The sequence below is a fragment of the Passer domesticus genome, chromosome 1, assembly GCF_036417665.1.
Source record: "Passer domesticus isolate bPasDom1 chromosome 1, bPasDom1.hap1, whole genome shotgun sequence".
In the NCBI taxonomy this organism is placed as follows: Eukaryota; Metazoa; Chordata; class Aves; order Passeriformes; family Passeridae; genus Passer; species Passer domesticus.
In genome coordinates this window covers 38719344-38737271 of record NC_087474.1, presented here as the reverse complement: position 1 = coordinate 38737271, position 17928 = coordinate 38719344, and the positions used below count along the sequence as shown (strand labels likewise).

The 17928-nt window shown below is 39.4% G+C and overlaps 1 long non-coding RNA gene across 1 annotated transcript; it reads right to left on the bottom strand.

The window, feature by feature from the left end:
- Nucleotides 1-736: 736 nt before the first annotated feature.
- LOC135297458 (uncharacterized) lies at nucleotides 737-16619 on the bottom strand. The gene is made up of 3 exons (XR_010359465.1): nucleotides 16461-16619; nucleotides 12392-12516; nucleotides 737-849 (listed from the first exon to the last, which is right to left on the bottom strand). It is a non-coding gene; the product is annotated as an uncharacterized LOC135297458 (long non-coding RNA).
- Nucleotides 16620-17928: the final 1309 nt, after the last annotated feature.

The following is a 17928-nucleotide window of genomic DNA, read 5'->3' as shown; positions in this document are numbered from 1 at the left end:
AAGTGTTGGTGTCCCATAAAGTCCAGCCTAAAATTAAGTGAATTTTCTGAGGACAGTGGTGGAAGTTGACTACTACAATTATTTGGGTTTTTGATGCGGTGGGAGAAAAATCAAACTCTTGAAGACCTGGAGCAAAATCAAGGAGTTTAAACATAAAATACTGAAGGATCCATTCCTGATCTTAGCAGTTATTGTTCTCCCAAAATTTTAGGAAAGTGATGTTCTTGATTAATATAAAATGATAAAATGGTACAAAATTATCCTACTAAGTTTTGATAATCTTGTTTGTATAGGCAAAGAACAGAAGAAATATGCCAACTTTTTGTTCTCGCTGCCATCTAACAGGTTCTGGAGGAATTTTTCTTGTCTGTTAGTGCAAATCTGCTCTGGATCCTTTTAATTTCCTTCCCATGTATTCTTATAGGAAGTGTTAGATATTGTCTTTGTAACAGAAGTGTTGGACTGAGATGGTGCTATCTTTCTAACATTCCCCTGAAATATTTATCTGTTGGCTGTCTGAATTGTAGCTTGTCTTCACATTTTATTAGTGAATGCTTGTCACTTAAAAAGGCAGAGTAAGATGGAAAGAAGTGAAAAGTTTCAACAGGAATGGTAAAATAGAAGCATCTGTAGACAGTTTTCTGATCTTTATGTCATGAGACCATTTCTCAAGCCATTTCAGAAATTTTTTAATCAGTGTTTCAAATACTCAAATTCTCATTTTAAAGAAGGCCTTCTATCTTCTAACTATGCATATAGTTATGTTGGAAGAAAACTCTGGATTACTTGCATGTGTTGACTCTCATTAATGCAGAATAGGAGGCCCTGATCTCTTGTAGATCAAAGTATCTGGAAAATAATAGCTTTAGCAATATCCATTTTCATAAAAGCAGTGATATATATAATTATATCCTGCAGCTTGTTTGCTAGTGCAATTCGTGCAAAACACATTTTCCTCTCTTTCTTTCTCTTAGCTAATCATTAGAATAACCAAAAATAAGGCTGGAAAGGATTTTGGGATTGGACTTTTGCCCTGGGGTAGGATCAGTTAAGCTTGTTAAACTTCTCACAGATTATTGTGTGTAACTAATTATTATTTTTACTTTTTTTACAAGTTTCAAAGGTCAGCCATTTACCAGTCTCTAAATGAGCAAAACCTCAGTAGTTCTGAGACAGAGAAAGAACCAGATAGACCTGCTACCTTTATAATTTATATTTTCTGTCTAGCTCTGGTTGAACTGGTGTTAGTAATTCATGGACTAATGGTTTTGGTAATTCACTTGACAGCTAGCAGTTTTGCTCTATTCTCAGGAAGACTCAGGCTACTGTGTTGAGGGTTACCCAGTTGCTGCTGACTATTGTTACTTAATATTTGCAATTACACTGATTTTATCAAAATCTGTGAGGTAGTCATGTGATCAAGTCGCATTGAAACAAAATCTCACAAAATTTAAAATCTTTCTAGGTGATTCAGCCCACTCTTTCACCATTGTTATCATTAAGATTTTTTTTTTTTTTGTGGTCTAAGTTGAGCTTTTTAATTTAAAAGTCTAGTTTAGATTCTTTATTTGTTATCCTTTTTTAAAATGAATGCTGTTTTCTATTTGAAAAACCTTTTATATTCTCTTTCTGTGTTCTTTTGGGTCATCTTTAGGCTGAGAAGTTTGATTTAATTTTTTCTTAGAACCCACTGTCTGAGAATAAGAATGTATTTAAGTCTTTCTTTCCTTATGAGTTTTGCCATTGGTTTCTCTGGAAAAAAAGAAGTACAGAATACTACCAAATTGTTACACTTTGGATATTAAATAGCCCTTGAAATTGATTTTAAACATTAAATAGTTGTTTAAAAAAAACCCCTTCTTACACATCCTTGTAGAGATTATCATGTAAGAGGTAGAGGCCTAAGTTTCTGATAAGTAATTAAAAAAAAAAAAAAAGGGAGAAAGTTAGTGGTCATAATCTTTAGTTTCTGAAGTAATCTTAGCCTGTCTGTTTCACTTTGCTTATAGGCTAGATCTTGCTTTCAGAGCTGTGATCTGCTGTAATGACATGATGTACACACTGTTGTTCCTGGTTGGTGCACTTGTCTCTTTTCATTAGCAGATTTTTTTCTAGATAGTCTGACACAGAGTTATTGTTTATTTTCACAAGCATCATTTCAATACTGTTGCAGATAATTATGGCTTCATGACTTTAGATAGTGCTGCTAATGACCTCTAATTATAGTAGCTACAGCAATGTGTTAGTTGGCCTTGCATGTTGTGTTCTGGCATGGTTGGATTGCTCACAAACTGTAAGAATGATTCTGAAAACTTTTAAACAAGGTTAACAATCTTTTTAAGGTTAAACAGTGTAAAACTGTTTTGTATGTGAAGTCTGACACAGGGTGATGTTTAACATCAAAATATGTGCTTGCTACTTCTGTTCTGTAGTAAACTGGTACACAGTTCTGAGGCAGCTTATGCAGCTGCAGAACCTGTTTAACTGATGGACTGTTGGGTACAAATCATCCTTAAATTGATTAGCTCATGGTCATTACAGTGAAAAAGAGCATTACCATATGATCAGTGCTTTCCACAACCCAGCAATCTAAATGAAGATCAAAGCTCAGGAAACTAAAAGTCTATGAAAAGCGAGATGAAATGCAATGTGCCATGTTAAATATTTGAAAACTCTTTTGTCAAATGATTATTGATGAAATAATAAGATCAGAGCTGGAATTCGTCACACAAAATCAGTTTTAAGTAGTCATGGGAAAGTATCTTACTGTCACAAGGTGAAACTAGAGCTATGGTTGATATGGGGAGTGGGCTACAGATTTAAACACTGATGAAATTAGGATGATAAAAGGTATACAAAAAATTAATAAATATGGGACAACATATTGAAAACCAGCTAAGTGTCAAGAATGGGAAAATAATTAGATATTACAGGGAATGGCATAGGCCAGCACAGGTTGTTAGCACAGGAGCTTGAGACAAATGGTAAGTGAGAAATGGAAAAATAAATCAGAGGAGTAAGAACAAGGTAAGGCAAAGTAAATGGGAATGTTGAGAAAAGCAATGGCATGAAACTTGGCAGAGGATTGTGAACTGTGGAAGTTGATGTATATAATCAGTGTACATTCCTTTGCACCACATAATCAGTTTAAGTACACAGATTATCAGGTTTTTTTACTATTTACTCTCATTTATCAATCGTGTTGTTTTTCAGTAGTTTGATGGAGTTTTTCTAATTTGTTTTGGTGATCTAGATCACACCAACTAAGCAATTAAACTTTTAAGCTTTTACTATGAATCAGAAAATTGTTCACTTATGCTAGAAAATGCTATGTATACTCTAAAATATGAAGTAGTGTGAGTCCTGTCCCTATAGGTCCTCAGATGTGTCAGAACCCAAACCTAAAAGAATTAGATTATACCTGGCTTGAAAGCACTTCTCTTTCTTTCTTTTTTTTTCTTTCTTTTTTTTTTCTTTTTTTTTTTTTTCTGGTTTCCTGCAAAGAACTTCAATTTATTAGGTCTTACCCATGGAAATATTCCAATAAATTGTCATCAGATTTCCTTTCCTCTGCTCTTCAGACAATATGTCTGATTTCAGTGAGGGTTTGCATCTCCCAATTAATAGCTCAATTCCTTTAGGACTCTTCAGAGTTACCTGCTTTTGGTGCATTTTTTTGTGCTACTCCTACTGATTCTAAACCCTTTTCACTGTCTCTTCAGTTTGACCCAGCTCTCCTAATTGCCCCTGCAAAGCACTGTGTGGCTGAAGACATGTAAGCAAGCTCATCAGTGCAAAGCATTCATTCATCTGTACCCCACCAAGTGTGCTTTGTTGCACCCCTTTGACCCAAAATTCTCCTGTTTCTCATGCTATTGGGTTTTAGCCAGTAGCAGGTTGCAGCTGTACTGTCATGTTCTATACTTCTAATGTGCCAATACTAAATGCTGGGTTTTGCATGGATATGATTTGCTCTCTTGGAGATTTTTTTCAATAATCATAATCACATAATAATCAAGACTCTCTTGGAGTCTTTTTTTTTAGTAATCATGGTCACTATGTCAGTATCATTTTGATCCAAGTCCAGTAGTGTACTCAGAAAACAGTCAAACATTGCTTTTCCTTTTCTGCATGTTATTTGTTCCAAGAAAATATAGTTTAAGTAGTGTAAAATTGTTTCTTAGGTGCTATTGTGACATTTACTCCATATGTAGAAGGGTAAAACTCCTCTTCCATTATTAGTCCTCTACACTCACACTCTTCCCAGCAGCTCCTATGGATAGTTAGGAAAGTAATAATAAAAATAACAATAGCAACAAAAACAATAATCCTTTTCAATTTGGGCATTAAAAATTCAGCCAGAATGAATTCAATGTTTCTGACTGACACTGTTAATTTTTGTGTCCTGTCTGACTATTGACTTTTTAAAATATGTAAATACTCCTTCACAGATGTCCCTACTACTATAGCATTTCTATATAATTAGTTCATCTTCAGTATTCTCATGCATCACGTATTGAACTTTTTACCAACTTTTTTGAGTTATGTTATTATCACATAGAGCCAAGCATTTAAGACCACCACCTTATTTTTAGGCTCTTGAAAAATATTTGAAAGGATGATCTTGAACTGATTATCTCTTTTTATAGACCTGCTTAACAAATTTTTTTGGCACTGTAATTCACTGTTTCCTGTTAGATGTTTATCAACTTTTATGCTAAATTTTATTTAAAAATGTTATCTTTAGTTTAATGACTTAATCCCTTAAATATTTTTTAACATATTATGTTGTTCTTCTTCACATCTGTTGGCTTTTTAAAAAAAGCTGTTCTTATTGAATTTCATTTCAGTTGTGAACAAATTGTTTTTGTTGTGCAGTGAGACATTTCTTTCTTTGTAGGCTCATCTACCCCAAACATTCCCAAGTAACAGTAAGTTAAACCCACTCTGTCTATTGCTGTTTTCTGTATTATGCCTTGAATAACTTGATGGTACCTGTCCTCCTTGTCTTGTCCTAGTCAAGACACAAGAAGCACCTCAGAAAATTGCTCTCAGAGAGATCTAAGGCTTGAACTGCCTTGTAGATTTGCTTTTTGCCTTGAGTGACTCTTGCACCTTCTTACTTCTCATTGCACTGTAGTCCCTTCCCACAGCCCAAAAACTTATAATTTTATTGTCCTCTACCCTGACTGTAGTTCCTGTTGCATGTTAGTTTGCCACATTAGTTTACTTATTTTTAGATTGTTCCAGTATACACTTAGCATAATATGCATGGCCAAAAAACTTGTGGAAGGATGTTTTCCACCTGTGATTTTTATGTAAAAATGACATTTTGCTGGCTGTCCAACTTGGGATATGAGCCAACAATGGAGATACCATCCCTTGAGTTAGTTGTGTTTATTGCTCCCATAATAATTCTGTGATTACATGGTTTTTTTTCCTTCCAGGTCAGTTGCCAACTAAAAGAATTTAGTTCACCAGGAAGATGGTAACTTATAGAAAGTGGATAAATAGAAGGATCAAGAAAATCTTTGGGGGACTGTGAGAAAGCTCTAGAAGATTGTGACAACTGAGATCTGAGACCCAGGAGTCAGCTGACAATACTGAGTCAAGGTAGGCAGACAAGCTCAGGTTCAGGGGGCATTTTAGCACAAATGAAATGATTTTTTATGGCTGCTTAAGTGAAGCTTCTGTTAAAGCCTTGGCAACAGCCCAAAGTAAGTCTGTGTTGAAGAGATTTAACTGCAGTTGGAACAAATAATCCTTATGCAACAACTGAGTCAGTGCTGAGGAAGGAGTGCGTGTTTTTCACTTGTGTATACAAGAAAGAAGGGAAAAATCTCTCATCTTTTGCACATCCAGGAAAAGCATTCAGGATGTCAATACCGTGTTGTTTATCTTGAATTTCACTTGCAGTGCTGCTTCTGTATGGTGAAACACTCATAAGAAGTTTACAATTGCTTTCTTGAGATCATAAACTCTGAACCTGCAAGTTTTGTTTGCCAGAAGGCAAACTAGTTTGCCAGTTTAAATCCCTCTGACACATGGTGTGTTTCTGCCAGTGTTCTTCAGGCAAGCATTCTCTTGCATTGTGAGGTCTGTGCAATAGAGATAAGCCCAGCCTCACGCTCCTGACCAAGCTTGAAAAGACATTTTTTCATCAGGAAAGAAGGGATGATTCTAAATTGTAATCCAGACTGCATCTCAGTCTGGAAGCTTGAACCTATCTTCAGTTTACATCTAACTGACCCTTGCAATAGCCAAAAAGATTTATGTTTCTTCAGGACAAGTCAGGTCAATGGTTCATTTGGCTGGCTTTTCTTTTGAGAGCCCCTGACCATAAGAGGCATCTGTAGCTCACAACAAAGCTTCTCTTGCACGTGTGACCTTTTTGACCACTATCAAAATGTCCCTGCCACTGGTCAGTGCCTCTGGTGCTTTGTTTCTGAATGTTTTGTTGTGAACTGGTTATTGAACTTCTGCCACTGCCAAGAGATCTGTCCTTGTGAAACTGGTGACACAGATGGATGTCTGTCACCTGTGCACCGGGGAAACATTGAGCCCAGCAGGCCATGAGGGATCAGAGTGCTCAAATGTGCTGTGACAGCTGTGGAGTGTGATGGCTGTGGCCCTGCTCTCTGGCTGACAGGATGAGGAACTCTGCAGTATATAAGAGAGATTTTTCTGCCTGCACAAACAAAATCCTGAGACACAAGCTTTGTACTGCCTTGGAACTTAAGACTTGAATTTCTTTGTCTATCCTTTTATTAGTATTAACATAAAGCAGTGTCATTAATGTGGTTTGCATTTCATGTGTGTACATGGCATCACCTTGCCAAGACCCACAAGTAAGTTTTATAGCAACATCTAAGTATTTCATTTTTGAAATCTGAAGAACTTCTAGTGAAATTAATCACAGCATAGCCTTCTAAATTTGATATAATTTGATATTAATCAGATTTAGTAAGCAAGAGGATGAATCAAGGCATTGCTAATAGAATACAGAATCTTTAGACTACGATCTGAAAATCAGTGTTACTTAGAGATTAGTGAGGTGGTTTCTGAGAATTGAACCTGACAATATCTTTGCAGTGTCTCTGGCAATACCTGGAGTGCATACATTCTGCAGTTCACTCTACTAAGTCTTCATTATTCATATTCAGTGACTGGTATGAAAACTCTGCATGAAAATGAGTGCATAAGGTGGGATGGTGCACCCAGCTATGTGGTGGAACAACTGAAATGCTGAACCTCAGAGCACTTTGCAGGGGGCATAGGTTAGTCTGTGACTGCAGATAAGATATCTCCAAATTAGCTCAGGAAGTGGTTGCAAGAATGGTTGCACTAACATGTCATCTTTGCTGCTGATCACAGTTTGTAGTGCCCTGGGCAGATGGGAACTTCACAGAATTTTTTGCAGTTCTTCCATGGATGAAAGGAGATTTTCTTGGGCATCAGCTTAAGGACTTCTGTAGACATTCTAACAGTTTTGGAAATAACCAAGGATAGCATGTAGAAAGATCGCAAAAGAGTGAAAACTAAGGTTCTTGTCTGTGAATATATTTTTACTATTTTGGTTTCTACAGGCATTCAACCATCACCACAGTACCTAAATAACTTCCAGCAATATCTTAACATGTGCAAATAGTCTCAGTCAGGAGTAGCTTTTCCTTCTTTCATATTCTTTTCAACTTGAAACTTCAGGACATATTTCTTTAAGGAAAAAAAAAATGGTATGTGGTGTGTGTAAAAAGTGTACATAATTTTTTTCTTTCATATCATATATACATGAATGTGTAGACATAAAATACTACATCTCTCTATTACAAAGACTATGTCTTGTAGGTTACTCTATTTTATATATATTTATATATTGCCTTTTTAGAGCAAATAATGAGGGGATGATTCTGCAGATTTTGAGAAGGAGATTCTGTTTAAGGTAGTGATCAAATGTAATGAAAAATTTAATATATGGAGCAAAGACAGCACCGAAGCAAATGTCTACTTATTTTCATGACCAGTATGTCAGCTGAGGCTGCAGGCTGGGGAGCCCAGAGAGTGGTGGTGAACAGAGTTATATCCAGTTGGCAGCTTGTCACAAGTGGTGTTCCCCAGGGATCAGTGTTGGGGCCAGTCCTGTGTAATTTCTTTATCAATGATGTGGATGAGGGGATCCAGTCAGTCAGTTTGCAGATGAACTAAGTTGGGCAGGAGTGCTGATCTGCTGGAGGGTGAGGAGGCTCTACAGAGGGATCTGAACCGGCTGGGGTGATGGGAAAAGACCAATTGTGTGAGGTTCAACAAGGTGAAGTGCTGGATTCTGCACTTGGGTCAGAACCCCATTGAACACTGCAGGCTGGGGAAAAAGCAGCTGGAAGCCTGCGTGGTGGAAAAGGACCTGGGGGTGCTGCTTGACATCCAGCTGAACATGAGCCAGTGTGTGCCCAGGTGGCCAATGGCATCCTGGCCTGTATCAGTAGTGTGGCCAGGGCAGTGATTGTTCCCCTGTGTTCAGCACTGGTGAGGCCACACCTTCAGTGCTGTGTCCAGTTCTGGGCCACTCACTTCAAAAAAGACATTGAGGTGATGGAACAGGTCCAGAGAAGGGCAACAGAGCTGATGAAGCGTCTGGAGCACGAGTCCTGTGAGGAACATCTGAGGGAGTTGGGGGTGTTTAGCCTGGAGAAAAGGAGGGTCAGGGGGGTTCTTATCACCCTTTACAGCTGCCTGAAAGGAGATTGTAGCCGGCTGGGGTTGTCTTCTTCTCCTGGTAACAAACAACAGGATGAGAGGAAAGAGTCCCAGTTGCATCAGGGGAGGATTGGACATTAAGAAAATGTTTTCATTAAAAGGGTTGCCAAGCATTGGAACAGGGTGCCCAGGAAATGATTGAGTCACTATCCCTGGAGGTATTTAAAAGACTTGTAGATGTGACACTAAGGGAGATGGTTTAGTGGTGGACTTGGCAGTGTTGGGATAATAGTTGGACTCAGTAGTCTTAAAGGATTTATCCAACATAAATGTGTGCTCTGTGATTCTGTCATGTACATGGATACCTAACTTCTTTCATGGATGTTTGTTCAGGATGTGAATGAAAAAGCAAAGAATGACTAATCCTGGGCGGTTTCAGTATGTGTATGCTTTGTGTGTCTGTACCTAACAGAGGCAATACTAGCGAAAAAACCAAAAACTGCAGGGGTTGGAAAATGGCCAAGCATGAGGACACTTGTCAACTGCTTGTGGTGTTGTGGAGGGGAGATTCTAAAATCCAGCACTTTCCTAGAAGGCATACTAGTCTTCTCTATCTGTGTGTAGTTTTCTATGTCCTCTATTTCATGCAACAAATGCCCAGTGTAATAGGAATCCAATCCCAGCTACCTCCAATTTTGTTAAAAAATTCAGTTGTAGAAGACTGGAGCCAGGAATGGATACAAAGGGCACAAACCAACTTCTGCTTTTATGTCCTTTCCTAAAATCTTATTTCAAAGAAATCAGAATTGTATTTGACACATGAAGGAGAATTTATCTTCTTTCCCAATGCTATCCTCTGCCAGCAAAACCATAGTTTAAGTATCATCATGTGAGTGAATTTGCACAACTAACACCTTTGAAAAGATGTTGGGTTGTTTCTCACCAATATCTTGTTCTCTTCTACACTTAAACTTTAAAGGTAAGATGTGGGTATTTATCTCACTTCTCTTTTGGGCTCTTTAGAAAATATGAGAGGATAGATTTTTGTACGATCTGATCCTCAGATGAGCCTGATAGGCTCAGCTGCCAGAGTTTAGTTACTGTCTCAAATAAGTCACCTATTGAGGTAGAATGTGTAGAAGTGCCCATTTTCTCAGATTACTGAAATTCTTGCTTTGCTTGTTTGCATACTCCATCTAGACCTTGTTGTGGAAGAAAGCCTGAAAATGTGAAACAAACAGCTGGATAAATTAGAAAATATACTATTTATTTTTAATTCAAAATACTTTCAAACAAAAAAATTCTACCTTGCTGAAGGGCCTGATCCATTGGCTTTACATACTTCAAGGGTGTCACACTGAATGTGTGTTCAGATACATGACTTGAAAACTTTATGTGAAAAGCGTTGTAATAGTGAGATGGCCAAGATGGTTCTGTAGCTGCATGTGGCCTATGGTGCCAGGTTTATATCGTGCAAAGACTGGGCTGACATGGAGTTCTTGAACTCCAGTTTGGTTTGTGGATGTGGAATCAGGGAAGGAAACATAGGCTGTGAAAAGATTCTTTCCAAGCTGGCCAAGAAAGTCACCCTTTGGGTCTGAGATACTTGAATGTGTCCTGTGAGGATTTTTAAACATATAAAGGGTTTGACATGTAATTGAAAGAGGAGAAAGACTGGTCATCTCCCATCAGAAAATATGCTTTCCCCATGTTGCCTAACTCCTCCTTTTGGCAATGCATATTCTCACTGCTTCAATTTGCATTTCAGTAATGTTTCTGTCCCTGTATAGAAGCACTTCTCAGGCAAAGCTGGAAGCTGCTTCTGATAGTAGTCGGCAAGCTTTGTGCTTTTTATTTGGGAAGAGGCCAAAGGTAGTGATGATTCTGCTGTGGTAAGAGCCAGTTTCTAGGGAGATGAAAAACCTCAGTCTCCAATGAATGGTCAGCTCAGTTTTTGGTCAGATGTCTGCTCCCCTTGTCCGGCTCCTGGAGGAGAGCAGACAGACAAAGTGAGCAGAATCCTTACTCCTTTCCTTAGAAGGAAGGGCAGGAAGGTGCAGAAGCATCCCAGTACCTGTAGTCCCTTGTGCCTGTCCTGCCTCGTGTCACCCTGCAGTAACAAGGATGTTTGGTCAATTTTTACAATGCTAAGACTTGAAAGGATGGAGTATGGATCACAAAGCAGGAACTGAAGGTATGAAACTTGGGGAAAAGGTGGTGGTCAGGCTCTTTTTGCCTGGAAATTACTTGGAATGAGAATAAGGCTCCCTAGAAAAGGCTGGAAGTAAGCAACTGCCACTCCCATCTTCAAGGAAAAAAAAATCTGGGGCACTACAGGCTGGTCAGTGTCACTCTGATCCCTGGCAGCATGAGGGCATGAATTACTGTGGAAACTGTTTCCAGACACTTGAAAGACAAGAAGGTGGTTAGGGAAGTAAACATGGATTTATAAAGGAGAAATTCTACCTGACCCAACCTGATGGTCTTCTGTGGTGATCTGGCTGGCTTGTGGATGAGGGGAAAGCAGCACTGTTGTTTGTCTTGACTTTAACAAGGCTTCTGACATTGTTCACTAGCATCCTTAAGACAAAATGGTGATGGATAGTTGAGGTAATCAGACAGTGCAGCACATTGGAAACTGGGCTCAGAAGGCAGCTGTCGCACACAGTCCAGCTGGAAGCTGGTCACTAGTGGAGCATTCTAAGGGTCAAAACTGGGTCCAGAACTGTTTAAAGCTTCACTAACCACCTGAGGGATGTGACAAAGTACACCCTCAGCAAATTTGCAGATGATAGACCAGAGGGATGCGTTCCTACTCAGAATTGCAACAGGCTGGGGAAATAGACAGGAACCTCATGAAGTTCTACAAAGGTAAAAGCAAAGTCCTGCATCTGGAGATGGGTAACAGCATGCATCAGCTGTGTTGGAGGCTGACTGGCTGAAAAATAACTTTGCAGAAAAGGGCCTTGGGGTTCTGTTGGACACCAAGCTGAATATGAGTCCGTAATGTGCCCTTACAGCAAAAGAGACCAACAATAACCTGAGTAGGAGGAGTTTTGGCAGCAGGTCGAAGGAGGTGGCTCTTGCCCTTTACTCAGCACTGGTGAGACACATCTCCAGTATTTGTCCAGGTCTGGGCTCCCCCATACAAGAGAGAAATTGACACACTGGGGAGTAAGAAAGGGAAGTAAGAAAGGTTGAGTCAAACTCTTCTCAGTGATGACAAGAAAAAGATACAAGAGACAATGGGCAAAAAAATAAAATGCAGGGAATTCCACTCAAATCTAAGGGGAAAAAAATAATTTATGGTTAACTGCAGACTGGAACCAGGTTGGCCAGAGGGGCCATCTTTGGTGATAGTCAAAACTCAGCACAACATCCTGTGCCCCCTGCTGTAGGTGACTGCATTGACCTAGATGACTCTGTAGATATTTTCTTCCCACCTCTCTACCATTTCTGTGATCTTTTCAATCAATATGTGGAGTCAGCTGTCCCAATTGTCAAAGAAAAGTCTGAAAATCCCATACAAAAACATCTTGCTATTTCAATGTCAGTGATATTTTTTGTGTGAGGGTAACTCATATTTTTTTAACCTTTGGGGTTGTCACTAAAAACTAAGTATAGATGTGCTTTGATGATGAAGCCTGGCAACTTAGAAATGGTTTCTTTTCTTCAAGTATAAATAAAGATAGAACCTTACCAACTGTTTAGCTGGCTGTTGAAACTCCTTAGTTTCTGGGAGTTGGTATACACATGAGAACATTTTGCTTGGGAGATCCACTAAATGCCTGAACTTCTAGGACATTTAAACCTTGGTGAATGTACCTAAAGAAAAAAATTAGCCTTCACATTACTCATGCAAGATGGGGCTCTAAACGGGCTATTGCTCTGTTGAAAATGAATTTTGCTATCAGTTTTTGGCAGTTTTCATAAAATCACACCTCCATGTTGCTGTTTTCTTATGAAGAAAAGTTCAGAGAATGACACAGAAATTACCCCTAGATGACTATATCAGTTGCAATAAATACATGTCCATGATGGTCAGTGCTTTGGTTTGACTTTTTAGACTGTGTTTCTGTCCTCAGGTAGGACAGTATAGCAGACCTCAGAGCCAGTCCTCTCATGAGCTGTATTTCCCAGAAGATACCTAAATCTTGTTCTTAATTATGCATTTTGGCAGTAGGAGCACAATTTCCATTGAATTCAACACAGATCAGCACAACATATTTTAAAACCTCCTAATGCAATTAGAATTGTATTAAGGTTGTAAAATCCATTGTCAGGACACAGGAGCTAAAGAAAGTGCCAGCAGCAGGAACAGGTTGTGAGAGCAGTGACATGTGACATCTTTTCTTCCTGCTGTCACTCCTTGCATCCCTAACTACTAGCATCTCAATTATTTAGCGTCACATGCCAAATACTGATAGAGTGTTGCAAGAAACTGTGGAGGTAAAGTTTGGAATCCTCATTATAACAAGAATGGTTAGGCAAGCTTTCTGTATTTTTGCCTGCAGCATTATTTGTCCTGAATAATGTCTGTCATCTTTCCTCTTGGCGATGCTGTCATTGTATGATTAGGCATTGAAACCCACTGATTACAGCAAATAATGTGGAAAAGCTCCCAGATATATGCCAGTCTTCATTTCACTATAAATAATGAGTAGTCAGGAAGTAGAAATGTTTATTTTGTTGTTTCTTCCTGCCTCTCAAAGAGCCTGTTTCATTGGATTCTGATTAATGTTTCTAAGTCTGGAGCCAAGAATAAATCAAGAAGAAAGATCATAACTGGAGGGATGCCAATCTGTCCACAGGTAATTTGTCTATTCTGTTAACAAAGGTGATTATGGTCATGACTAGTAATGGCATTCTAAGTGATCTTTTCCACTTGAACAGACAACTTAATTAACTTAGAATATTCTGAACCCAAGTAAGTGGTGGATATGTCATCAGAAAACTACGCTTTAGTGTTTCCTGAGGCACCATATCATGTCAGAGCAGGATTTAGCCATGTTCTGAGACAGTGTCCCATTTAGAAAAGCGTGAATTTGCACATGGTTATTCTGCTCTTAGGGATCTCACCTAAACTTTAGGCTACGTAGATTAATGACCTTGAGAACCTCTATCTTCTCTGGTTCATCAGAAGAGTGATATTGCCTCCCTATAGACCTACAAAATCTTCTTGATCATACTCTCACCCTTTAAAACCTCCACTGTTCCTCAAGTACTTTTTTTCCCCAACACATAATCCTTTAAATACAAGCTCTCTCTTCATTTACATACTCCACCAAAGGCCTTTGTGCTCTCTTTTCTCGCCCATCGCTCTTTAAGCAGCTGTCATTAAGTTAAATTTACATACACTCCATCATTCATAGCTCCTTAACTTGCAGCATGTGTTTGCAGCAGCAGATGGAAGTAGGAAGAAAAATCACCTGTGCTGCCAGTTTCATTTCCCAAGGTAGAGAGTGGCTATAGATCGGAGTGGAATAAGGAGGCTTAACAGGAGAATGCACACTAACTTTGCTGTATGGTGGAGGATGCTTAAACAGCTCTAAATAAGCTGTACTTCTTGAGTTCTGGTCCGTGATCAGTCCCAGGGACAGCTTCCTTTGTTGCTCTGCGTCAGTCGGCTCTCATGGGCAGTTTGTGCAGGACTGGGGATAGTCATTAGCCAGAAACAACACTGAAATGGACACGAAGACAATCTCTGCCTTTCTGCAATGGACAGTCTTGCCCCATAAAATTTAAAATGAGTTTTTCTTAAAATCTGTAAAGAAAAATATTCCGTATACCACAAAACTCCTGGATTCTGCTTCAGTTATGGATCTTGCATCTTGCTCCATAATTATTGCCCTTTGTCATTCCTTTGGAATGACAAAGCTTCCCTTCTGGATTCCTGTTTGTGAATAGGTGACATGGGTGCTTGACATAGCACAGAGCTCACTGGATGATGTGATGAAGAACCTGACTTACACATGGATGTTCGGGGCCCAGGCTGCCCAGAGAATCCTGCTCCCTGACATTCCCTTACAATCCTGTGCTGCTCCTGCTGTTGTGTCAGCACAACTGATCACACAGCTGACTGGAGAACAGTTTTGGGCTGGATCCTTTCCATACTCTGGGTCTCTGACAACCTTGTTAGCAGTTGTGTCGGCAAGTGGCTTGGGGGGAAGAGCTATTCAGCCAACAATACTGCAGGAGATAAAGGTTGACCTGGCCTTTAATAGGCAAAAACAAAGCAAAGGAGACCATTGTCAGTACACAGAACATTGTGAGAGATGAAAAGTCTTTTGGCAGAAGGAAAGTGACGCTGGCAGTTTGAGTTATGCATGCAGAGTATGCATACACGAGGTAAGAAACAGTGAGTTTGGAAGTATAGAACATGGAAGACCTGTATTGTTGATGGAATTTGTGGGATTTATTTATCCCTTCAAAGCCAGGCATGGGATCCCCTCAGCCCACATGTGCTACTTCCCAAAACCAGTACTGACTGCTTCAGTACCTGGCCAGAGTAAGAGCTACCCATATGCAAATGTTTGTAGCAACTGTGTTTACTAATGTCTAAATCGTGGCAGGGTTCAATGAATGAAGACATGTCACACTAAAATGTATGCATAAAGGGGCATGAGATTGTTGGACAGAGAGAAGTTTTACCTCTCATTCAGCCAAGAAATCGCTCACAGGCCAGTCAAGTACAACAAATAGTAATTGTTCCCTTACAGAAACATCTCCTTTGTTTCCCTTAGTTTTAATCCTCCTTTTGTTGTCTGTTGGGTAAGACAGAATGAAATAAATTTGATAGGCATCCAGAATCAGGGTGGAATATGGATGCAGCTGGAGAACCTCAAAAGAGAGGCTGGCTGAAAAAATTGTTAAGGTTAAGATGCTTCAACAGGAAAATGATTTAAAATTAGTCAGGAATACAAATAGTCAGCTTTTCAGATGTGATCAGAATAGTGGCAGACTCTTTAATTTCTTCACTTTTATAGTTTATAAAGTTTTGAAAATGCATTGTTTATTTTGTAGATTGAAAATAAATCACCTTGGAAATAAAGTGTATTTCACTTTACCCTGCTTTGCACGTGATTTTAAGGTTACTGATTAACACAAGGCATTTCTCATCCACAGGTGAGGTTACTCTTTAAGTCAAAACTCTGGAATGCCCAAAGAAACACCCAGTTCCCTTATATATCTCTCCAGAGTCAGGAACCTGCCAGCAACTAAGGCAGGTTGGCACAGAACCATGTGAGCCTGTTGAAGGGCTGACACTGGAACAGCTGGATCTGGGAGAAGTGTCAGCCAGGGACTAGGAAGGCTGCCCAGCATGTGGCAGGCCAGCAAAGACCACCTTCATCTCCTTTCTCTGGGCAATGTGAAACTCTTTGTTGTGTCACTACATCCAGAACATCTATCCCATAGCTCTAGTAGGTGGTGTGCCAGTGCAGAGCAATGCCAGGAGACTTCTCTTGCTAATGTGGGTGAAAGTGGATGTAACACTGCCCTGCAGAGCAGAGCTGGCAGCTGGAATGAGTCAGAGCAGTCAGTTTTAGCCTCCTAGAACAGGCAGCAGTGCTTAGTTCTGCCTTCCTTGATGCCCTTTGCTGACTTAATGTCTTCAGCATCTGATAAAGTGTGAAGAGAATTAGATTATTTCTCACTCTTGCACATTGAGACATTTTAAGAGGAAGTCATTATTCAGGCACATATCTGCAGTTTGCAGTTTTCCTGTCCCCAGTGTCTTGAAGGGTGGGGCAGATGTGTTCACTGCCTACCTGTAACATTCCCAGTGAAGGAGCAAGGAGATCGAGGGTTCGCTGAGAGGACACTGAGAAGAATCAGAGTATTTCCAAGTGTAGAAGAGAACTTGACCAAGTGTTAAACGCATTGGCCCAGGAAGCTGGTTTTGGATGAGTCAGCAGTGTTTGCTGAAGGAGTCCTTCTGAAGTTCCAGAAAGTTTTCTCAGGATTTGATGTAATAATCGATCTCTTATGAGGGCAATGGTAGAAATTTGATTTCCAGATGCCTTATGGTGTCTATGAATTAGGCCATTAGCCTGCTACTCCAAATTTCCTCCTGCCATTTGTAAGTAGCACAGAACAACAGGGTCTAATGTAATATGATATGGAATGTTTTGAAGCAGATTTAAATGTAAAATGGAAAATTAAGTGATGGCCCTGCGTGTAAGGGCTGATGTAATAGGAAAAAAAAAAGTATTCTTCTTGCCTAATGAATTTACTGGAAAATATATTGCCAGTTATGCTCAGCTCTCTCTGCTAAAAGCCACCAAATAAGAGATGTGGTTATTTAAAGAGCTGCCAGTGCAGGCAGAGGGAAAGAAAGGAATGGAAAATAAGAGCCACCTTCGATACATTAAAAAGTGGAAATAAAAAGAAGGCTGTTACTGACAGAGAATGACTGCTAGAGAAGCCATGTTTCAAATATCATCTTTACACAGGTGACTCTTCAGAGGTTTCTGGCAGGTGCTTCATGGCCTCAGTTAGCACTTCACTAACACTGAAAAGGTAAAAAGATATTTGAAACTCTGGTATTCTGTTGTCGAGATCCTTCACATCAAAACCATTGAACAAAAATGAGGTTGGAATTTGATTTGTTTCTTTTCAAACTGTGCTTCTGAATCTTATGCATGTCTGTTGATAGTATTTGCAAGATGAGATGAACCAGAGGTTTTTCCCCAGAAAAAAATTCTGCAGTTTTTTACCAGCATTGAATGAGGTTTTCCTGGAAAATAATGTACATAATATCTTGAAAAGGAGACTTATCTCCAGTAACTGTCACCCTGTAAAGATGAACTGAGCTCATAAGAAATGTATAAGTGAGGGGCAAGAAGCAGTGCACAATCTGCTCAGCATTGCCCCTCTGTTGCCCAAGCTCTCCATTAGAGCTGTGTTATTAATCTCATGGGAGTTTTATTGATAAAGGATAGATTTCTGAATCAAATCAATGTACATTTAGTCCTCAACCCTGACCTCGTATTAATTCTATATGTGCTACGTTAGTGAGCTTTTTGGTGTAACCACTAGGTTTGATGGGTTAGGCAGGTTTGATGGGTTAGGGAGGTTTGATTATTCTTGTTCAGGGCATTAAGCACAATATGAAAGACCAGCTATGAAAACTAAGCACAAGGACAGAATTGGATATGGTTGATCTAGTTTTACTTGCTGAGTGACATTTCCAGGATAAAAAAAAACCAATATTATAGTTTAAAGATACCATTATGA